The sequence below is a fragment of the Pongo abelii genome, chromosome 4 (genome assembly GCF_028885655.2).
Source record: "Pongo abelii isolate AG06213 chromosome 4, NHGRI_mPonAbe1-v2.0_pri, whole genome shotgun sequence".
NCBI lineage: Eukaryota > Metazoa > Chordata > Mammalia > Primates > Hominidae > Pongo > Pongo abelii.
The window spans coordinates 100,500,787-100,514,955 of record NC_071989.2 but is presented as its reverse complement, the minus strand read 5'-3'; the positions used below and the strand labels follow the sequence as shown (position 1 = coordinate 100,514,955).

The 14,169-nt window shown below is 33.9% G+C and overlaps 1 pseudogene; it reads left to right on the top strand.

Annotated features, from left to right (window-relative positions):
- The window catches only part of LOC100459009 (T-complex protein 1 subunit eta-like), a 120,881-nt pseudogene extending 120,196 nt beyond the window's left edge, over window positions 1-685 (top strand).
- The last annotated feature ends 13,484 nt before the right edge of the window (window positions 686-14,169 follow it).

The following is a 14,169-nucleotide window of genomic DNA, read 5'->3' as shown; positions in this document are numbered from 1 at the left end:
TAGCTACCATAAACTCCTCTGGTGGATCTGGGTGAAATATATGGAAAACCTTCTGGAAATAATTCACCATTCTACATGCCATAGGAATATTTGTGATTCATGGGAGTAGGTCAAAATATCTACATTAACAGGCGTTTGGAACAAGTTAATTCCAGTTTTCATGGATGACTTTGAGGAGTTCAAGGGTTCAGTGAAGGAAGTAACTGTAGATGTATTAGAAACAGCAAGAAAATTAGAACTAGAAGGTGGAGTCTGAAGATGTGACTGAATTGCTGCAATCTCATGATCAAACTTAAATAGATGAGGAGCTGCTTCCTGGGGAAAAGCAAAGAGAGTGGTTTCTTGAGATGGAATCTACCCCTGGTGAAGATGCTGTGAACATTGTTGAAATGACAACAAAGAACTTCGAATATTACAGAGACTTAGTGAATAAAGCAGTGGCAATTTTTGAGATTGACTTTAATTTTGAAAGAAGTTCTACTGTGGATAAAATGCTAACAAACAACATCACATGCCATTGTGAAATCTTTTGTGAAAGAGTAAGTCAATCAATGAGGCAAACTTTATCTTTGTCTAATTTTCAGAAATTGCCACAGCCATCCCAACCTTCAACAACCACTACCACCCTGATCAGTCAGCATCCATTAACATTGAGGCAGTACTGTCCACTAGCAAAAAGATATGACTTGCTAAATACTTAGAGAGTCATTAGCATTTTATAGCAAGAATGTATTTTTTAACTAAGGTATATAGATTTTTTTAGACATAATGCTATTGTGCATTTAATAGACTATGGTATAAACACAATTTTTATCTACACTGGAAAACCAAAAAATCGTGTGACTTACTTTATTGTGATATTTGCTTTATTTTGGTTGTCTGGAACTGAACTCTTAGTATCTCAGAGATATCACTATATATACGGATTTAGCCCTATTTAGCATGAGCTTCCCAAAATTCTCACGCAATTTAGGTCTTGGGTCTTATAATTTGATTGTTACGCTTTAGTTCTTTAAAACTTACTTACAACCTTAGCTGTGAAATAGAAGCAGATTTTATTGTCATTTCTGTTCAAAATTGCAATGACTGGCACTTGACTATAGAAATCAGGTGATGGAGAGAGATTACATTTGCCCAAATGAATAATTTCTCATTTTAGGGAAAGAGAAATAATGATAAGTTCTAAAACTATACAAGCATATAGAGTTTCAAAAGCATTACAAATCTGTTATTCAAAGATTAGTTTATTAACTTTAAGAACGACATTTCATTGTTTTGTGTCACATACATGCTTATTAATGCATCAAACATTTTATGATAAACATACTTTCAAACACCATATAAATTCAATAGGAATTTGCAACTGAAAACATAATATATTTCATTTAAGCCTAAAAAGATTTGTTTTTCAAAGCAGGGAATTCCTTTTTTGGCCATTCAAAATAGATAATATTCCCTAAGTTTTGTTTTCCTGTGCTTTTGTACCGTAACAGTCGTCCAAGACAGTGATTGTGAGATCGTGACCCATAACAATTAATTTGTACCCCGAAAATAAAACAGTAACAATTAGCATCTTACTATTTCATAAACTAAAATTATATTCCTGTGTATTTTTGACAGTTAAAAATTTATTATTGTAAATCCTTATACTTATGTGACCCATTTCCAAATATCTCCAATAAATAATCTACACTCTCTTTTACACTATACTTTTAATGCATGTAAAATATGGATAAGAATTATTATTAAACCTTTCCTCGCTGTGTCTTAAACTGAAATAATTTCTTTTATGAAGAGTAGTTAACATTATAGAGGTGCAGAACAGACAATGGTTGCCAAAGGTTAGGACAGGCGAGACCGCTGTGATTATCAACGGGCAGCATGAGGAGCTCCTTTGTAATCACGAGCCGGTTCTATATCTTGATTGTGGAAATGGTTATAGAAATACACACATATGGTAACATGTCATATAATTATACATGAAAATAAAAAGAGTGCATTCAAAAATTGGTGAAAATGAAGTACGACCTGTAGTCTAGTTAATTGTATTATGCCAATTATTTTCTGCTTTGTATAATGCACTTTACTTATGTAAGATGTCAACACTGGGGAAAGTCAAGTAATGAGTACCCAGAACTTCTTTAAAGTATGTCTGTAACTTCTTGTGAGTCTAAATTATTTCAAATAAAAAGTGTTTTTTTTAAAGTAATTATGTTAGCTGAGAAAGTAGGGTAGGTTTTGGTGATTTTGTTTTCAGTAGACAATGACCTAATACATAACAAAAAGAAAATGACCTATGTGTCAAACAGGAATAAATGCACAAAGGAACCATGTTTAAATATTTTTGAAATCAATTTCCTACATTTTGATTTTAATCTGATATTATAATTGCATAAAAATTTATATTCTGTTCTATTCTATGTTACAGAATGTAAGGTTTCCAATTCACGTATGTCTTAATCTAGATGAGTGTGAGGCTGCTTCAGATGTAATACCATTGTTCCTGAAGAAACTACAGGAACATCCAGACTCTGTGCCACACATTCTCAAAAGGCTATTTCCACATCTCCTTGGGGTATGTGATGTAATTTATGGAGAATGTCCCATCAATATTCGACAGTAACTTTTCCATGTACTTTATGACAATAAATAGGTAACATCTATTGAGTACTCATTATAGTAACAGGGACTGTGTTAAAAGCTTTATAAATTATCTCATTTAATACCCAAAGTGAGCCAGTGAGATGATAGGTTATTGTCATTCTAGTTTTACAGATAAGGAAACTGAGGGTTAGTATTAAAAGAGTAATCTGTAGGTCAAACAGTTAGTTAAATTACGGAGCCAGAACAGCTAGAAAAATGGTGGTGTCAGAACTTCTGTCTAGGTCTTTCTGGTCTGGAAAACAAATCTAGCCAGTGAAGCCAATATTTAAAGTCACCATTCTTCACTAACCAACTCTAACATTTATGCCCAGTTATAGGTGCATCTATGAAGGGATATAACCAAATTCCTGGTGAAACTCTTTGAGACCTTTAGAATAAAAGAAATCTATATTCTCATGTTCAAAATTATGTCTATAAAGCAAACATGTAGAATGTGGGGCATATCTCTTCTCAGTTAATTGTATAGATGCTCTATTGAAAATGTTTTTCCTACTGATTAACCAATTAAAGAAAAAATAATGGTGTTATAAATGGAAGAGAAAATGTTACTGTACTCTTTATGGAGCAATAGAATACAACACAATCTGAAGAATGTTTCAACTTTCATTAACACAAGATTGGCATAAATATGGCTGAGGTTTTCTTTGTAAACATGGTCTTTGTAGGTACTGTATTGAGGGTTCTAAATGTTTGCCATTAACCTGTATCTACTAAAGTGCAGACTTTGATCTAAGGTCCACATTGTCTATTTTGAAACAGCATCATCATCTCAGGCTAGCCCACAAAACACTGCAAATTTTCAAAGTTCTCTAGCACTACATTCAACTCATGAAGTTCTTCCCACTCATCAATGAAACGAATGCATTCAGCCCAGTTTATAGTTCAGAATTCCAGAATGAGGTACTATTGGCAGCATCAGCTACCCCAAAAGGTGTGTCTCTTATCTAGTAGTTGAAATTTCTGTTTCCACAGTAAGGGTCCAATGAGACTTGCACAGTTGCCATGATTTATAAAAAGTGCTTTATTTGTCTAGACTTCAGAAGGTTCCCAGTTCAGTGTTGCATAATTAAGGCAGCTTTTACAAAGCAAAACAAAACAAACACTTGTTCCAAACTTTATGCAGATTCTTCAAATTTTAAAATGATGATGATGATGATATGATAAAAATGTAACAATAACTACACAAAATATCTACTCATTTTTAGTGAGGAATTTATTGACTTACCATGTATAAATCAGTATAAACTAGATTTTTGTAGTCGATTTCAGCACAACACAAAATATGTGAGAGCCAAGTAAATCTTGCTATTTCTTATTATTGTTAACCTTAACTCATCATTTTGAAATTTAATTTTTTACAAGTTTAGCTCTTTAAAGTTCTCTGATAGCAGTAACAGTGTGATCTCACTCCCACAGTAAATTTCTATCATATGAAAGAACCAGTAAGTATGTGATTAATTAGTATTTGTGGATAAGATGTATAACTGATTTTTTTAAATGCTGTAATACATCAAAACCATTCAGAATAACTGAATCATGATATCTCTTCAAATTGCCACTAATAAGAAAAATTCTGTATTTCATATTTCTATTGTTACATGTTTCTATAGGGTATAATGTGTTATGTATTATATATTTGATATAAATCATTATAAATATGTTTATGTACATATATGTTATATATATTCATTATGTATACACATTCAACTTATTCTCCTTAAAATACTAAAACTTTTAATAAAATAATTACAAGTAAAAGTTAAATTAGCAGCTAAGTTTAAAAAATGGTGTTGGGGTCAATTCCTCTTCAACAAGTAAATTAACTATTATAGTACTATTTTTAAGACAAATTTTGGAAAATTTACAAATTTTCCAGTTCTTTAGCCTTCTACAGAAAATCAGCAGAATGTCTTGAACATGCAGAGGAGTAAGGATGCAGAAAATAATTGCCATGCAAAACAATTCAATTGGGATCTAAATTTCTAAACAAACCTGCTGTTTCATCATTTTATATTAAGCCCTGTTAAAAATAGTGCTTTAATCCTAATTCCCCCTCCTGAATTATTAAGGCATAAACACACAGAGAAATGTATGCAGAAGAAAGTGAAAAGCACTTATAATCCCAACATCCAGAGATAATTGCTATTAACGTGTTGGCATGTAAATAATGATCCCGAACCAAAAGCAACCTAAATGTCCATTAGACAAAGTGTGTAATATCTATATGATGGAATACTATTCACCAGTTAAAAGGAACAAACACTGACATATTTTAAGTCATAAACGAACTTCAAAAATAACATGCTAAGTGAAAAAAGCCAGAATGAGAGATCACATACTGCATGATTCAATTTATATAAAATGTCCAGAAAAGCCATATTTATAGAAACAAAGTAGATTGTTGGTTGCTAAAGCCTGGTAATGGGAAAGGGGATTAACTAACTTTAAGAGGGCAAGAGGAAGGTTATTGGGGGTAATAAAATATTCTGAAATTGATGTACACTGATGGCTTTACCACTACCTGGTAAAGTTACTGAAACCATTGCATTGTATATTTGAAATCAGTAAATTTTATGATATAAATACCCGATAAAGTGGTTAAGCATATATATGTTGATATAAAACTTTCTCAGCCTTCTCTAATGCATATAAAGGCCCATAATATATATGCTGGTTTACTACACACACACACACACACACACACACACACACACACACATAAACATGTATATTTATTGAGCATACACAACAGACATTTTCTACTTTAGCATAGTGCTACATCACCATTTTTGATGAAATATAATACATTATTGTACAGGTATACAATAATTATTATTTTTCTAGTGTTCATCTTTTACATTCTTGTAAATAACAAGAATGTTTTAATTTATGCAAATAACCAAACCAATGTGTGACAGTATATACATATATCATTTTTCTGAATTTTTCTTTTATGTATATCTATATATCTTTACACATTGTTTATTTGCATAAATTAAAATCCTATACTTTGAAATTCTGAGAGTAGCAAAATTATGTATATATTCATACATAAAATTATGTATTATTCCTATCTATATCTATTTTGCTATTAGCAGGTTGCCCTCAGAAACATTGTACCAATTTTTATTTCATCTTTATATAGTGGGAATAGCCATTTACCTTACCCTTAGAAGGAAATGGATATTGTCAATCTTATTAAATCTAAGCCTATCTTTAAAATATTAATACAGTGCTACATTAATTTCTAGTATCTACATGGAGAGGTTAAACATCTCTTTACATATTGCATGTTCATTTGCATTTCTTCTTTTGTGAATTGCCTATTTGTTTACCATTACCATTTTTTCAATTAAGTTGTTTGTTTTTAATTTATTGCTTGGTAAGATTTATTTATTGATTAACATTATTAATAATACATACTTCATATAGTTTTCAAATATTGTTTATAATTTTTTCTATTTAACATTTTAAATATTTGTTTGTGATATGAAAGTTTTAGATTTTTATGTAATTAAATCTATTAAATTTTTGAATTGGTTTTTCTTTTTGGTGTTATGCTTAGGAAATCTTCCCTCTTCCAAGGTTATAAAAACATTCACCTAATTGTTTTTCAGTACTTCTTTGGTTTTCTTGTTAATTTTAACTTCAATAATTCATAACTTAAGGTTTGTGTGGTGGCTCCCGCCTTTAATCCCAGCATTTTGGGAGGCTGAGGTGGGCAGATCACTTCAGGCCAGAAGTTTGAGACCAGCCTGGCCAACAAGGTGAAACCCTTTCTCTACTGAAAATACAAAAATTAGCTGGGCGAGGTGGCACACACCTGTAATCCTGGCTACTCAGGAGGCTGAGGCATGAGAATCACTTGAACCTGGGAGGTGCAGGTTACATTGAGCTGAGAGTGCACCATTGCACTCCAGCCTGGGCAAAAGAGTGAGACTCTGTCTCAAAAAAATAAAGAAATTTGTAATTTAGTTCTATATAAGTATTATGCAAAAAATCCAACTCTACTTCTTACCTTTATGACTCAGTCTTAGCAATAGTGACTGAAATAATCTGTTTCTTCCCTAACTTAGTTTGAAGTCCTCATATGGGTTTCAGCTAATTTTGAGAAAGTACAAATATTATAAATCTCTGGCATGGTATTCTAATTCCTGGGAGACAATTTTGCAGCTGTTAGTTATTGTCACCAAAATCAATAAAAATTTAGGGCAATGTTTTCTATTTCAGAGATGAACTGGGAACCTTGTCCCTAGAGATGCAGATTGGCACTTGACAGTGAGTTGTCTAATAGGAGAGATGCAATGCCTTTTGTTACTTCACATAAACTTCTACTTCATCACTGATTTGGAGTGAATTCTCTCTGTGTATCACTCCTTTCTGGATAGGGGGTATTTTAATTTAAAAGAAAATGTACAAATCCCTATGAATTATGATAGATATAATAAAACTGTAAATATAAAATAAAAGATTTTATTTTACATTTATATAAAATAATATGGTACTTAAAGTATAGCATTTAGAGCAAGCACAAGTTGCCATGCTTTATGATGTATCATAGAATATGTGCATGTATTTGAAGACAAATTATAAAGAAAAATGTGAAGAAACCACTTGCCTTCTAGCCCGGGGTAGAAAGGGCCCGTGGCTAGAAATAATAAACACTGGTATCTATTGAGTGTTTTCTAGTTGGTAGGCACTGTTCTAAGCAATTTATACATGTTGACTCCTTTGATCCTCACAATAACTCTATTATGAGTCCATTGAAGCACCAAGAGATTAGGTAACTTGCTCAAGGGCTCACACTTATAAAACGCAGAGCCTAGCTTAACTCCAAGCAGTCCGCTCTCAAGTCCACGTCCTTAACCACTACTTTGCCTCTCTCCAAAGACTCCAGTGATTCCCAGCTCTGCCTCCTTAATGGCCTTGTGCTCTTGGAATGTCACCCGCTTATGCAGACTTAAGTTTCGGCTTTTACTAAAAGGGGTGATATATAGACTGATTTCTTCACAGCATAAATACAAAAAACAAAGTAAAATGTTGAACATACTGTTAACAAGTTAAAACACAATGCAAAAGATGAGTTTCTATCAGCATTACAAAAAAAAATTCCTAATCATTTTATGCTGTTCATAATGAAAGCCCAGAGTAATGGCTGTAGACTTTATACTTACATATACATCCCACACTTACTCATCTATCATTCATTCAAGTAATAAAAAAAGAGAGCTTATTATGAGTCAGTCTTAGTAAGTGTTGAAAATATAGTGATGAACAAGATAGTAAAAGTACCTTCTTACATGGAGATTTCGAGAAGTTTGGGTAGGAGAGGGGGGCTTTGCAGAAAATAATCAACATTTTAAGAAATGTAGAGTTCCAAGATGATGCTGATTAAATTAATCCAAAAGAAGCATAATTTTCTATACTTAATACCATGAAAATCAATTCAACTGGAGAAAAATTTTATGAAATTCTTTTCAAAATTAAAACCATATCATGTTAGAAAGCAGAGTAATTCTGTAATGTGGAAAAATGTTTTAAAGCTGCTACATCTCAAATCACTATTGATGAAAGTTATGTCACTCTAGAAAAAGATTCTTAACAAAACTAAGACTGAATACTGTGTAATATCAGTGTGCAATTTTTTCTATTTTAATGCTGGGTTAAAAGCTAATACTTGAGAACTAAGATTTTGAGGCTGACTATAAACCAAGAATAGAAGTAACCAAGTAAAAACTTTCAGTTTCCTGTTTCTGGAGGAAGCAGGCAACAGAATTAGCCAAATTGCCAATTAAGCGTTTTGTCAATAACTGAAAACGAAATATTTGATTCAGCTAATCTTAATAATTAGCCAGGAAAAACAACAGAACTTCCATCAAGTAAGATAAATAGGATTTGTAATACCAGTAGGTCTATTTCACTGCAAGATCAGTAAGCCAAGATGTTAATCTAAGCCTAGTCTTTGGTTTTATTTTATAGTTGTCAATTTAGCTAGATAGTGCCCCAAAACCAATGTGACCAGAAAAGGAAGGAAGCTAAGTAGAAACCATACTCCAAGACAAATTGCAAGATGTTAGTAATCTTTTAAATATTAATACCTTGCTAAGAGATATCCTACATGGTAGTGAGTCTGTCCTCTTAGCTCCTCACGGGCTTCCTTACTGTAGTTCATTTATATGCATTTCTATATTAATGTATGTATTTTTCTAGATACCCCAGCAGTAACTTCTTAACACCAAAATCTAATGAACAAGGTTAAGCTTTGAATTTCTGAATTTTCATATGAAATATTAAAACCAACTCATTTAAAAACACCCCCAAATATCACCATCAGCCATTATCCAAACTGGATTAGCTGAGTCAACTGTTTCCAAGATCTTCAATTCTCATATCTACCATTTTCATGTTTTCTGTCTCCCAAATATGACTGAGGTTAACTCCTTAATTTGGTATCTCAGTATCTTGTGCTTTTCCTGATATTGGCCTGTCTGCATTTTGGACTAGAATACCAATGTCCTCAGAGTATAACTGGTGCCTTTTTATTCACCATTGCATCATCGTCTTATACTGGGGCTGACATAAAATAAGTGTTCAATAAATCTTTATTTCATAAAAGAAATAAAACAATAAATACATATTCCTAGTAGTCTGATGTGTTATTAGTGATTAATATTTTGAAAACGTGAATTCAATCTAGTAAGATGAGTTAGAGATTTCAGAACAGGAAGAAGTACATCTGCAATGTTAAGAGTTGTATTCTGTTAGTTTTTTTAGTTTCACATCCACATGATGTATGGGATGCTGTTTAATTAATTAAAATACTTTCATCTTTAAAGGTCCAAAAACCCAATCAAGATAATAGTTATAAGAAAACTTAAGATTGCTGTTGGCACTAACAATTATTCCCTCTTTGTCCCCACCCCTCCCACCAACACACATATACACACACAACAAAAACTTGGCATTCAAAACACACAGCAAAAACATGGTGTTCACAACTTCCAACTAATTCAACAGTACTAAAAGTTTTAGGAGGAAGCTTTTCAGAGATGGAGCATGTAGAAACTTTCCTCCTTGTCTTTTAATCAAAGGAAGGATTCATTCCCAAAAGCTGTCCATCTGGTTCCTTTCATGAGCTCTAAATTTACATGATAAAAAGGCAGAAATATAATTAATATATTTTTCAATAAGAGACAGTTTTAGGCATGTACTTCAGCAATGAATTGTGAAAGATTTGATACATCTAATTTTGAAATAGATGTTTCCACCCTGAGAAGGATGAAGGAGAAGGCAGGGCCTGAAGCCTTTTGCTTATGCGAAGATCTTTTTAGTGATCTATAGCTGCAATCCATGAGAGGGTAGTTTCAATTTTGCTCTTGAAACATGTATCAAGCCCTATTTCCAACATAGTCTTTCCTGTCACACATTTCGCTGATTCTAAATCAGTGAAGGGGCTATGTCTTCTGGCAGGATTACTGAATTTGAATCTCTTCTCTTTCAAATCCAATCTGCAATTGCTAAACCTGGCGATCTGCATTTTAAGAAAAAAATGGCAGTGATTGTCATAATTTTATGCCATTAATATTCCCAAGAAGTGAAATTACCAGAAAAGAGCCCACTATAGTACAGAGAAAATATGGGAGAGAAGCCCATAGTATATTTTCAAAAGTGAAAATCTAGGAGGAAGCAAGATATGATTGTCAGTCTTTGAAGGTTAGATACATTGATTTCACTGCAGAAGTTCAGTCACAACATCAGCATGTGACTGACACATACAAAAAGAGAAAGAAATGTATAGTTGCTGAGTAATATACTGGAAACTTGAGACCTCTGGGTCATAAATACCAGATTTACTAATAACTGTTGCATGGCAAACCACTTAATTTCTGTCAGCATTTTGTATAAAATATTAGACATCGGTTGAATCTACCTAATGAAATTCTTGTGATTAGTGCCTAAACTGGCACTAGGAATGATATTACAGGAATGAGGCTTATAGTTTGGGGGTTTGTTCTTGCTCCTTTTTCATTGATAACAGATGCCTATAAATTGAAAATTAATTATTCTTACTGTATAGCCCTTCAAGGTGTTGTCCAACAGGGATGTCCAGGATGCTGACAGTTTGAGAGAAGTGTATTCGGATACAATTCTGTTAGAAGCTTTCACAAATACATATAAAAAACATAATGAGGCCGGGCGCGGTGGCTCACGCCTGTAATCCCAGCACTTTGGGAGGCCAAGGCAGGCAAATCACAAGGTCAGGAGATGGAGACCATCCTGGCTAACACAGTGAAACCTCGTCTCTATTAAAAAACAAAAAATTAGCCGGGTGTGATGGCACACGCCTGTAATCCCAGCTACTTGGCAGGCTGAGGCAGGAGAATCATTTGAACCCGGGAAGTGGAGGTTGCAGTGGCTGAGATCGCACCACTGCACTCCAGCCTGGGCGACAGAGCGAGACTCTGTCTCAAAACAAACAAACAAAAATAATGAACCAGATTCTTCTTCACTGGTTAATATGAGTTGGTAGAAAAGGTTTGAAAACAAGCATTGTTGTTAGAATATATTTATGGAAAGAAGAGAGAAGTCACTTACGCCTGCATATCCGTGCCAACTGCATATTTTGAGTAGTGACAAGTTATTGTCTCATATGGCTTAGAAAGAACAGCCTAGGCTTCCCAGGCTGCCATGTCCAGAGAATACTGCCTGGTATGGCAAGAGAATTTACTTTTGAATATAAGCTGCAGTCCATCCAGGAAACACAGACATTCATGGAAATTTGAACCCAGTTAACTCTTGGCTGAAGGTACGGAAAAGTTGTAATGTATAAGAAAAGAAGACATTCTAAATAGAAACTAATCATAACTATTAGTATAGTCATTCTATCAAAGAACCAGAAGTTTTCACCTAGAATCTTTTTAGTGGCTCCTCTCCTCTCCTCTCCTCTCCCCTCCCCTCTCTCCCTGCCTCCTTCTCTCTCTCTTTCTTTCTTTCCTCCTCTCCTCTCCTCTCCTGTCTTTCTTTCTTTCTTTCTTTCTTTCTTTCTTTCTTTCTTTCTTTCTTTTTCTTTCTTTCTTTCTTTCTTTCTTTCTCTTTCTTTCCTTCCTTCCTTCCTTCCTTCCTTCCTTCCTTCCTTCCTTCCTTCCTTCCTTCTTTCTTTCTTTCTTTTTCTTTTTTTCAAATCAGAAGGGGATTGACCTGTGTATTCAAATCAGCCCCCTTTCAATATGTGAACAGTTTTGTTCGTTTTGAGTGCCTAACTCAATTTTCTCCATAAATGTCCAGTCATAAGCAACACTTTAAATTAGTGTTCGAAAACCATATTCCCTGCTCATTTTATACGTATTTACATTGAATCTCCAAGAAGGGCTTTGGGAATCTGTATTTTTTTTTTTTTTTTTGAGATGGATGTTTGCTTTTGTCACCCAGGCTGGAGTGCCATGCCCAAACTCGGCTCACAGCAACCTCTACCTCCCAGGTTCAAAAGATTCTCTTGCCTCAGCCTCCCCAGTAGCTGGAACTACAAGTGCATGCCATCACTCCTGGCTAACTTTTTGTATTTTTAGTAGAGACAGGGTTTTACCATATTGGCCATGCTGGTCTTGAACTCTTGACCTCAGGTGATCCACCCACCTCAGAGTCCGAAAGTGCTGGGATTACAGGCATGAGCTACTGCGTCCAACCGGGAATCTATATTTTAAAATAAAAATCCCAAATGGGATTCTGAGACAAGTTAGGGAAACAAAGTCCCAAATTATTGCCTTTTTCTAATACCTGTGAGTGGTCAGAATTCCACATATTGGATAAATATATTTACTCTTCTGTGTGTTTTATACTGAAGGCAATGTAGGGGCTGATTCCTTGAAGGTGACAGTAAGTGACAGTCTATGTTAATAATTATGTTGTTGAATGCTAACATAATTTAGGTAAAAAATTCTGAATAACCCAAACTATTTGTGCAATTTATGAGAAAAATGATTTGTCCTTCTTTGGACTCACTATGTAATTTTTAGCAGATGTTCTGAGTGACTTGCATTTCTCTGGTCAACCAAATTACATGAAAAATGTTAAATTGGATCGGTGATCTGTCATCACATTTTAATAGCTCTTAGGCACTTATGAATATTTTTATAATCTTGTGTTAATTACTAACTGCCCTATTTGTGGGAGAAAAATAACTAAGGGAATGAAGACTAGGAATTAGTTTTGGTATTTAGTCAATGTTTGATATTTGATGCTATTTGTCCTTAGGTTGCTAAATACATTTATTCACACACTATTATAAGGTAAACAAACAAAACCAAAAAAGGGTGAGAAGGTGGAATTTAATCTTTTAATAATCTATTTCCCAAACAAAAGTTTGTAATATAAAAGTGTCAGCTATATTTTCTTCTAAAAATTTCCATAATGTCACCTACCACATGATGAAATTATCTATTAATTAAATCACTGGTGATTTAATGAAAAATTGAAAATCTACTGTGGGTTAAAAGCTGGAGAAAATAAGTCAGACTCAGCTCTTACCTTCCTGGAGTTCATAGTCAGGATGGAGTCAGGTAGTGGATGGGGTTTATTACAGATTTGCAAAAGTTCTGAAGCAAGGAAGAAAGTGATGCTTTTATAAAACTACTTCCAGGGCCATGGATACAGCTATGGGTGCAGGAGGGAACATAGTCTTGAGGCTGACCTACCTCCCTGTTTTCACTGAGGGCACACTCCTCCTTGGAATGTACATTTCTGTTCATCACACATTTTGTGGATGTCCCAGTTTTCTAGGTCTGTTATTACCAGGATAATCAGACCTACCATGCAGTGCCCATCCCCCAGCCTAATGTCTTCAACTTCTACAATGCTCTGATCCACAAAGACTTCCAATCTATAGTAGTCTAGGCTCTTCAGGCCTAGCTTCATGAACATACAACCTGCCCTGCATAGACAGGTCAATGCTTACTTTAATGCTTCACTGCCACCATCGTGAAATTTTAAATAATTTACTCTTGAAATTTAAACAATTTTTAAACAAGGGGTCTCACATTTTCATTTTGCATTGGACCCTGATAATTTTCTAGAAGTCCCGATTACCTTCCCTGTAACTGATGCATTAGATTCTTGAGATCTGAGGGATTCATTTTGGCCTACAATTGTTAATTAAAAATTAATTAAAAATTAACAATTGTTAATTCAACTCTTCAAACACTGGTGCATTTTTAAAAGATCTTAGAAATTTTACCTTCTCAGAGAAGTTTTACTCAACTACCATTTTTAAAGTTCCATCTACTCAGTCACTTTCATTCATGTCATTGCTTATTATCACTAATACATCTAGGATAATATTGAACTATTTTGCCTTTTAAAATTTATTTCTCTGCTGTAAGTATGCTTCATGAAGGGAAGGACCTTATTTAGTCTTATTCACTACTTTGTCTCCATGCCTTATAGTATGAGCCAATATTTATTGATTAAGTAAACGAATGTATGAAGTTCAGTGAATCTGAAGGCTAGGAA